Here is a 10915-nt window from a genome sequence, read left to right as displayed (position 1 = left end):
GATAATATATAGATAATAGATAATAGATAGATAATAGATAGATAGATAATAGATAGATAATAGATAGATAATAGGTAGATAATAGATAGATAGATAGATAGATAATAGATAGATAGATATATAGATAGATAGATAGATAGATAGATAATAGATAGATAGATGATTGATAGATAGATAGATAGATAATAGATAGATAATAGATAGATAATAGATAGATAGATAGATATATAGATAATAGATAGATGATAGATAATGGATAGATAATAGATAGATAATAGATAGATAGTTAATAAAAGTGGCAGAACGCTGTTGAACCTATGCCGAAGCCTTGGACTTCGTATCCTCAATGGCCGCACCAAGGGAGACTCACTGGGAAGACATACCCTAAACTCCCATGTGGGCAGCAGTGTGATAGACTATGCCATCACAGATATGGACCCTACAAATATTGGCGCCCTTATAGTCACCCCACAAACACATCTGTCAGACCATAACCAACTGCTCCTATACATCAAATCCACAAAGAAATCACCCTCACAAACCCCGCAAAAGACCGGCCTCTTTAGCCTGCCACCATCCTTCAAATGGTCCAAGATGTCGGCCCCAAAATACAAAGATGCCATCAACAGACCAGAGATCAAGGAGAAGCTCCAATGTTTCCATAATAACGTGTATGAACTCAACCCAGAAGGAGTACACCTAGCGGTAAGAGACCTTAACGACATTCTATATGCCATGGCAGAAATGTCTGACCTGAAAAGAATCATCAACAAGAGACCGAGTAAACAAAATCCCAACAACTGGTTTGACAAAGAATGCAAGACCATACGGAAGGCCCTAAGAATGGCCTCAAATAAAAAACACAGAGACCCCAATAACCCCACTCTGAGAGAAGCCTACCACACCGTACAACGAAATTACAAAGCCATCCTCAGAAAGAAAAAGCAAAACGACATCTCTACCAAACTCCTCCAACTCCAAGATGCCCTTGAAGACAACAAATTTTGGGAACTGTGGAATCACCTTGGATCCAACCAGAAAAGCAACAGCCTCCACATCCAGAGCGGCAACATCTGGCTCCAGTACTTCAAGGACCTCTACAATGACATCCCAAGTGAAGACCTGAACCTGGCACAAAAAGAGCTTGTGAAAAAACTGAAAGATATGGAGGAAAAGTTCAAAGATTTCCAAAATCCTCTGGATACACCAATCACACTGACAGAAATAACAGAAAGGATCACACAGATAAAAGGTAAAAAAGCCAGTGGTCCAGATGGGATCCTCCCAGAAATGCTGAAATACAGCCCTCCAGACATCCAGGCTGCGATAACAAAACTATTTAATATTGTACTGCAGGCCGGCTGCTTCCCCAAAAACTGGAACCAAGGCCTCATAACCCCTATACACAAAAATGGGGACAAGTACGACCCAGCAAACTACCGAGGGATATGTGTCAGCAGCAACCTGGGTAAACTCTTCAACTGCATCCTGAACAAGAGGATCCTCACCTTCCTCACCGAGCACAACGTCCTCAGCAAGAGCCAAGCAGGGTTCATGCCAAACCACCGCACCACTGACCACATCTACACTCTGCACAGCCTCATCAAGAGCCACGTCCACAATACAAAGAACGGGAAGATATACGCTTGTTTTGTGGACTTCAAGAAGGCCTTCGACTCAGTGTGGCACCCAGGACTATTCCTAAAATTGCTGGGGAGCGGAATAGGAGGCAAAACATATGATGTCATCCGAAGCTCCTACACAGAGAACAGTTGCAGTGTGAAGGTCAACGGAAGGAGGACAGCCTATTTCCAACAAAGTCGAGGAGTGAGACAGGGCTGCAGCCTCAGTCCAACGCTCTTTAACATCTACATCAACGAGCTGGCAGTGGCCCTAGAGTCCTCCTCAGCACCAGGACTCACCCTCCATGACACCCAGGTGAAATTTCTGCTGTATGCAGATGACCTCGTGCTGTTATCACCAACTGAGAAAGGCCTCCAAGATCATCTGAAAATCCTAGAGACCTTCAGCAGCACATGGGCACTGCCAATCAACGAGAAAAAAACTAATATCATGGTGTTCCAGAAAAGAAAGCAGAAACCCACTGGCAATCCTACCTTTATGATAGACAACCGTCCACTTACTGAAACCAACAGGTACACCTACCTGGGCCTAGAACTCAGCCAGTCAGGGAGCTTCAAGCTAGCCATAGAGTCACTAAAAGACAAGGCATCCAAAGCCTTTTATGCCATCAGAAGGCGTCTGTACCACCTCAAGGCACCAGTAACCGTATGGCTAAAAATTTTTGACTCCATCATTGCCCCAATTCTTCTATACGGTAGTGAGGTCTGGGGCCCAGTCTCATACCCAAACTGGTCAAAGTGGGACGCTGGGCCGACAGAAATATTCCACCTAGAGTTCTGCAAGCATCTTCTCCAAGTCCATCGGAGCACATCAAATAGCGCCTGCCGAGCAGAGCTGGGCAGATTCCCACTACACATCGCAATAAAGAAGAAGGCGCTGTCATTCAAGGCTCATCTACAAAGTAGCAGTCCCAGCTCCTACCATCACAAAGCCTTACTACACCAGGAAGCCTCAGGAAGCCTCCCAAGGAAAAGTACCCAAAGCCAGTCTGACCAAGCCATCAACCCCCATGGCCTGACAAAAGGTGAAATCCAGAAAATGGTACACAAAGTCAAAGAGGAATATCTCAGCATCTGGAGGAACGACATAAACAAATCCCAGAAACTGACAATATACCGGAATCTACAGAGGGAGTACAAACTGGCCCCATATCTAGAGAAACTAGAAAACCCCAAAGATCGACAGATCCTGAGCCGGTACAGACTGAGCGCCCACAGCCTACTCATCGAATCCGGGCGGCACCGACAGAACTACAAGCCTCGAGAGAACAGACTCTGCCAGCAGTGCCCCCAGGAGGCCGTGGAGGATGAGGCCCACTTCCTGCTGAGGTGCCCCAAATACTCCGCAGTGAGGGACACTCACTTCAAGAGGCTGTCTGATCTCCTCCCAGATTTCACCTCCAAGGAGGAGGAAGAGAAACTGCTGATAATACTGGGGGAAGAGGAAAGTGCAGTGGCCGTAGCAGCGGAATATGTCAGTGCCTGCCACAGACTAAGAGGAGCCTGATATGTCATGGACTCCCGTACCCCAACACTGGACATATCCCTATCCCCCGACTAAAGAGCCCGATATGTCATGGACTCCTATACCCCACCCTGGAAACATCCCCTATCCTCTAAAAGGAATTTGATATTCCCTGGACCTCTATATGCCCCCCCTCCCCCACCCCCGTATTTTTACCATATGCTTTGGCAATGCTAACATGTACTTAGTCCTGCCAATAAAGCTCATTTGAATTTGAATTTGAATTTGAATTTGATAGATAGATAGATAGATAGATAGCTAATAGATAGCTAATAGATAGATAGATAGATAGATAATAGATAGATGATAGATAATAGATAGATGATAGATAATAGATAGATAATAGATAGATAGATAGATAGTAGATAGATAATAGATAGATAGAGGATAGATAATAGATAGATAGATAGATAGATAGATAGATGATAGATAATAGATAGATGATAGATAATAGATAGATAATAGATAGATGATAGATAATAGATAGATAATAGGTAGATAATAGATAGATAGATAATAGATAGATAGATAGATATATAGATAGATAGATAATAGATAGATAGATAGATAATAGATAGATAGATAGATAGATAGATAATAGATAGATGATAGATAATAGATAGATGATAGATAATAGATAGATAATAGATAGATAGATAATAGATATATAGATAATAGATAGATAGATAGATAGATAGATAATAGATAGATAGATAATAGATAGATAGATAGATAGATAGATAATAGATAGATAGATAGATAATAGATAGATAGATAGATAGATAGATAGATAGATAGATAGATAATAGATAGATAGATAGATAGATAATAGATAGATAGATGGATAGATAGATAGATAGATAATAGATAGATAGATAGATAGATAGATAATAGATAGATAGATGGATAGATAGATAGATAGCTAGATAGATGGATGATAGATAGATAATAGATAGATAGATAATAGATAGATAATAGATAGATAGATAATAGATAGATGTATAGATAGATAGATAATAGATAGATAGATAATAGATAGATAGATAGATAGATAATAGATAGATAGATAGATAAATAGATAATAGATAGATGATAGATAGATAATAGATAATAGATAGATAGATAGATAATAGATAGATAATAGATAGATAGATAATAGATAGATAGATAGATAGATAGATAATAGATAGATAGATAGATAGATAGATATATAATAGATAGATACTAGATAGATAGATAGATAGATAATAGATAGATAATAGATAGATAGATAATAGATAGATAGATAGATAGATAGATAATAGATAGATAATAGATAGATAGATAATAGATAGAAAATAGATAGATAATAGATAGATAGATAATAGATAGATAGATGATAGATAGATAATAGATAATAGATAGATAGATAATAAATAGATAGATAGATAGATAATAGATAGATAGATAGATAATAGATAGATGATAGATAGATAATAGATAGATAGATAATAAATAGATAGATAGATGTTTTCTTATTATTAGCAGACAGTTCCAGTGTGTGGATGTCGCATTGACGCTAATGCTGGAGGCAGCGGAGTCACATACAGTATCAGGTCTATGCACAGCAGCCCTCAATAACTGAAATATTTAACCCATGCTTTGCAGGGCGTGGAAATGAGCGACGCAGACAGCACAATGCAATAACACAGCAAAGCTGAGACCTGTCTTACAGTACAGCAGGAGCAAACATGGAGCGAGACGAAAAAATGCTGCTGAGATCATCTGGATTGCTGCCAGCGAGGGGAAGATGAGTAACAGAACAGTTCGAGAGGTGGCAGGAAGCAGTTTATCTAATAAATGTTCTCAGCCAAAGCCAAACACAAGAGAAAAAATACTCGACTAATAAAAACACGACAGCTGAAAAACTTAAAATGCTACCGCCGTTTTATTATTTTTTTTACCGTTTAAGATAAGAAATTTTGTAATATATCTTAATAGAGAAATCAACTTTATTCTCCTTCTATACGGATAATTCCTCATCTACAGAGTTCTCCTTTTACAGGCAAAAAAAAATTGTTTTTAGCGAATCCATATTTTCCCATAACTGAGACAGGTGAGGGCAGTTAGTGCTCATAACGTTCTATGGAGAGCTGTCACTGAGAAGAGAACTCGCAGCAGATCTTGATGATTTATAAAATAAAAAAATAGTATGATGATTACATAGTAACATAGTAACATAGTTAGTAAGGCCGAAAAAAGACATTTGTCCATCCAGTTCAGCCTATATTCCATCATAATAAATCCCCAGATCTACGTCCTTCTACAGAACCTAATAATTGTATGATACAATATTGTTCTGCTCCAGGAAGACATCCAGGCCTCTCTTGAACCCCTCGACTGAGTTCGCCATCACCACATCCTCAGGCAAGCAATTCCAGATTCTCACTGCCCTAACAGTAAAGAATCCTCTTCTATGTTGGTGGAAAAACCTTCTCTCCTCCAGACGCAAAGAATGCCCCCTTGTGCCCGTCACCTTCCTTGGTATAAACAGATCCTCAGCGAGATATTTGTATTGTCCCCTTATATACTTATACATGGTTATTAGATCGCCCCTCAGTCGTCTTTTTTCTAGACTAAATAATCCTAATTTTGCTAATCTATCTGGGTATTGTAGTTCTCCCATCCCCTTTATTAATTTTGTTGCCCTCCTTTGTACTCTCTCTAGTTCCATTATATCCTTCCTGAGCACCGGTGCCCAAAACTGGACACAGTACTCCATGTGCGGTCTAACTAGGGATTTGTACAGAGGCAGTATAATGCTCTCATCATGTGTATCCAGACCTCTTTTAATGCACCCCATGATCCTGTTTGCCTTGGCAGCTGCTGCCTGGCACTGGCTGCTCCAGGTAAGTTTATCATTAACTAGGATCCCCAAGTCCTTCTCCCTGTCAGATTTACCCAGTGGTTTCCCGTTCAGTGTGTAATGGTGATATTGATTCCCTCTTCCCATGTGTATAACCTTACATTTATCATTGTTAAACCTCATCTGCCACCTTTCAGCCCAAGTTTCCAACTTATCCAGATCCATCTGTAGCAGAATACTATCTTCTCTTGTATTAACTGCTTTACATAGTTTTGTATCATCTGCAAATATCGATATTTTACTGTGTAAACCTTCTACCAGATCATTAATGAATATGTTGAAGAGAACAGGTCCCAATACTGACCCCTGCGGTACCCCACTGGTCACAGCGACCCAGTTAGAGACTATACCATTTATAACCACCCTCTGCTTTCTATCACTAAGCCAGTTACTAACCCATTTACACACAATTTCCCCCAGACCAAGCATTCTCATTTTGTGTACCAACCTCTTGTGCAGCACGGTATCAAACGCTTTGGAAAAATCGAGATATACCACGTCCAATGACTCACCGTGGTCCAGCCTATAGCTTACCTCTTCATAAAAACTGATTAGATTGGTTTGACAGGAGCGATTTCTCATAAACCCATGCTGATATGGAGTTAAACAGTTATTCTCATTGAGATAATCCAGAATAACATCCCTCAGAAACCCTTCAAATATTTTACCAACAATAGAGGTTAGACTTACTGGCCTATAATTTCCAGGTTCACTTTTAGAGCCCTTTTTGAATATTGGCACCACATTTGCTATGCGCCAGTCCTGCGGAACAGACCCTGTCGCTATAGAGTCCCTAAAAATAAGAAATAATGGTTTATCTATTACATTACTTAGTTCTCTTAGTACTCGTGGGTGTATGCCATCCGGACCCGGAGATTTATCTATTTTAATCTTATTTAGCCGGTTTCGCACCTCTTCTTGGGTTAGATTGGTGACCCTTAATATAGGGTTTTCATTGTTTCTTGGGATTTCACCTAGCATTTCATTTTCCACCGTGAATACCGTGGAGAAGAAGGTGTTTAATATGTTAGCTTTTTCCTCGTCATTTACAACCATTCTTTCCTCACTATTTTTTAAGGGGCCTACATTTTCAGTTTTTATTCTTTTACTATTGATATAGTTGAAGAACAGTTTGGGATTAGTTTTACTCTCCTTAGCAATGTGCTTCTCTGTTTCCTTTTTGGCAGCTTTAATTAGTTTTTTAGATAAAGTATTTTTCTCCCTATAGTTTTTTAGAGCTTCAATGGTGCCATCCTGCTTTAGTAGTGCAAATGCTTTCTTTTTACTGTTAATTGCCTGTCTTACTTCTTCGTTTAGCCACATTGGGTTTTTCCTATTTCTAGTCCTTTTATTCCCACAAGGTATAAACCGCTTACACTGCCTATTTAGGATGTTCTTAAACATTTCACATTTATTATCTGTATTCTCATTTCTGAGGATATTGTCCCAGTCTACCAGATTAAGGGCATCTCTAAGCTGTTCAAACTTTGCCTTCCTAAAGTTCAATGTTTTTGTGACTCCCTGACAAGTCCCCCTAGTGAAAGACAGGTGAAACTGCACAATATTGTGGTCGCTATTTCCTAAATGCCCAACCACCTGCAGATTTGTTATTCTGTCAGGTCTATTAGATAGTATTAGGTCTAAAAGTGCTGCTCCTCTGGTTGGATTCTGCACCAATTGTGAAAGATAATTTTTCTTGGTTATTAGCAGAAACCTGTTGCCTTTATGGGTTTCACAGGTTTCTGTTTCCCAGTTAATATCCGGGTAGTTAAAGTCCCCCATAACCAGGACCTCATTATGGGTTGCAGCTTCATCTATCTGCTTTAGAAGTAGACTTTCCATGCTTTCTGTTATATTTGGGGGTTTGTAACAGACCCCAATGAGAATTTTGTTACCATTTTTCCCTCCATGAATTTCAACCCATATGGACTCGACATCCTCATTCCCTTCGCTAATATCCTCCCTTAAAGTGGACTTTAGACAAGACTTTACATAGAGACAAACCCCTCCTCCTCTCCGATTTTTACGATCCTTTCTAAACAGACTGTAACCCTGTAAGTTAACTGCCCAGTCATAGCTTTCATCTAACCATGTCTCGGTTATTCCCACTATGTCAAAGTTACCTGTAGATATTTCTGCTTCTAGTTCTTCCATCTTGTTTGTCAGGCTTCTGGCGTTTGCGAGCATGCAGTTTAGAGGATTTTTTTTTGTTCCAATCTCCTCACTGTGGATTGTTTTAGAAATGTTCTTACCTCCCTTCTGAGTATGTTTTCCTGGGTTGTCTTTGTTCGAGTCTAATGTTTTTCTTCCCGTCCCCTCTTCTTCTAGTTTAACGCCCTCCTGATGAGTGTAGCGAGTCTTCTGGCGAATGTGTGTTTCCCAGGTTTGTTGAGGTGTAGTCCGTCTCTGGCGAGGAGTCCATCATACCAGTAATTCACACCGTGGTCCAGGAATCCAAATCCTTGTTGTCTGCACCATCGTCTTAGCCAGTTGTTTGCATCAAGGATCCTGTTCCATCTCCTGGTGCCATGCCCATCTACTGGAAGGATAGAAGAAAAAACTACCTGTGCATCCAGTTCCTTTACTTTCTTCCCCAACTCTTCAAAGTCCTTGTAGATTGTCGGTAGGTCCTTCCTTGCCGTGTCATTGGTGCCAACATGTATCAGAAGAAATGGGTGGACGTCCTTGGAGCTGAAGAGCTTTGGTATCCTATCGGTCACATCCTTGATCATCGCACCTGGAAGGCAGCATACTTCTCTTGCAGTTATGTCCGGTCTGCAGATGGCTGCTTCTGTGCCTCTCAGTAGTGAGTCTCCCACCACCACCACTCTTCGTTGCTTCTTGGCTGTACTTTTTGCTGTCACTTGTTGCTGTGTGCCCTTTTCTTTTTTGCTTGCTGGTATTGCTTCATTCTTAGGTGTGCCATCTTCATCCTCTACAAAGATTTGATATCGGTTCTTCAGTTGTGTGGTTGGTGATTTCTCCACGGTCTTCTTGCTTCTTTTGGTCACATGCTTCCACTCATCTGCTTTTGGAGGTTCTCTGACACTTTTTGCACCTTCTGTGACCAGTAGAGATGCTTCTGTTCTGTCTAGAAAGTCTTCATTCTCTTTGATGAGTTTCAAAGTTGCTATTCTTTCTTCCAGACCCCGCACCTTTTCTTCTAAAAGGGCCACTAGTCTACACTTCTGACAGGTGAAATTGGATTCTTCTTCTGGTCGATCTGTGAACATGTAGCACATGCTGCAGCTCACCATGTAGGTTGTCACATCTGCCATGTTGCTCCTAGATCCTGCTGACTTGCTGTGTGTTTTCCTTCTTGTGTAATCTACTCAGCCAAGCTCTCTTGCAATAATGTCCTACAGGCAAAAATTGGTGATGCTTTCGAAGCAGCTGGTCCCGGCTGTACCCAACGATCTTCTAGCTTAGGGAGACTTCGCTTCTCCCAGAAGGCACCTGGAATATGCAAATTAGCCTCCTGAAGCTTGAATCCCTGGTTTGGTGATGCTTTCGAAGCAGCTGGTCCCGGCTGTACCCAACGATCTTCTAGCTTAGGGAGACTTCGCTTCTCCCAGAAGGCACCTGGAATATGCAAATTAGCCTCCTGAAGCTTGAATCCCTGGTTTGGTGATGCTTTCGAAGCAGCTGGTCCCGGCTGTACCCAACGATCTTCTAGCTTAGGGAGACTTCGCTTCTCCCAGAAGGCACCTGGAATATGCAAATTAGCCTCCTGAAGCTTGAATCCCTGGTTTGGTGATGCTTTCGAAGCAGCTGGTCCCGGCTGTACCCAACGATCTTCTAGCTTAGGGAGACTTCGCTTCTCCCAGAAGGCACCTGGAATATGCAAATTAGCCTCCTGAAGCTTGAATCCCTGGTTTGGTGATGCTTTCGAAGCAGCTGGTCCCGGCTGTACCCAACGATCTTCCAGCTTAGGGAGACTTCGCTTCTCCCAGAAGGCACCTGGAATATGCAAATTAGCCTCCTAAAGCTTGAATCCCTGGTTTGGTGATGCTTTCGAAGCAGCTGGTCCCGGCTGTACCCAACGATCTTCTAGCTTAGGGAGACTTCGCTTCTCCCAGAAGGCACCTGGAATATGCAAATTAGCCTCCTGAAGCTTGAATCCCTGGTTTGGTGATGCTTTCGAAGTAGCTGGTCCCGGCTGTACCCAACGATCTTCTAGCTTAGGGAGACTTCGCTTCTCCCAGAAGGCACCTGGAATATGCAAATTAGCCTCCTGAAGCTTGAATCCCTGGTTTGGTGATGCTTTCGAAGCAGCTGGTCCCGGCTGTACCCAACGATCTTCCAGCTTAGGGAGACTTCGCTTCTCCCAGAAGGCACCTGGAATATGCAAATTAGCCTCCTGAAGCTTGAATCCCTGGTTTGGTGATGCTTTCAAAGCAGCTGGTCCCGGCTGTACCCAACGATCTTCTAGCTTAGGGAGACTTCGCTTCTCCCAGAAGGCACCTGGAATATGCAAATTAGCCTCCTGAAGCTTGAATCCCTGGTTAGGGATTAAATTAAATCAAAATTCGGCCTAAATACCCATTCAGGAAACTAAACCGATCTGTATCGAAGGAGTCTCCGAAATTCAGAGAATGTAGGCTCTTATTTTGGTTTTAGAAAACATTGCTAAAGCATAATATTTAAAGGGAATCTGTCACCAGGCTGATGTAAGATGCGGTCACCACCTTTCAGGCCAGATATACATCATTCTATAATGCAGTATATCTGCCCTCAACCAGACCTGAAAGTTAAGAAAAAAAAGTTTTTATTATACTCACCTACAGGGAGGTCCGACCCGAGGGGTGTTGTTTTGTCTTGGTCCAACACCTCTCTTCTTCA

Source organism: Ranitomeya imitator, chromosome 10 (genome assembly GCF_032444005.1).
Source record: "Ranitomeya imitator isolate aRanImi1 chromosome 10, aRanImi1.pri, whole genome shotgun sequence".
NCBI lineage: Eukaryota > Metazoa > Chordata > Amphibia > Anura > Dendrobatidae > Ranitomeya > Ranitomeya imitator.
This window is presented reverse-complemented; position numbering follows the sequence as displayed.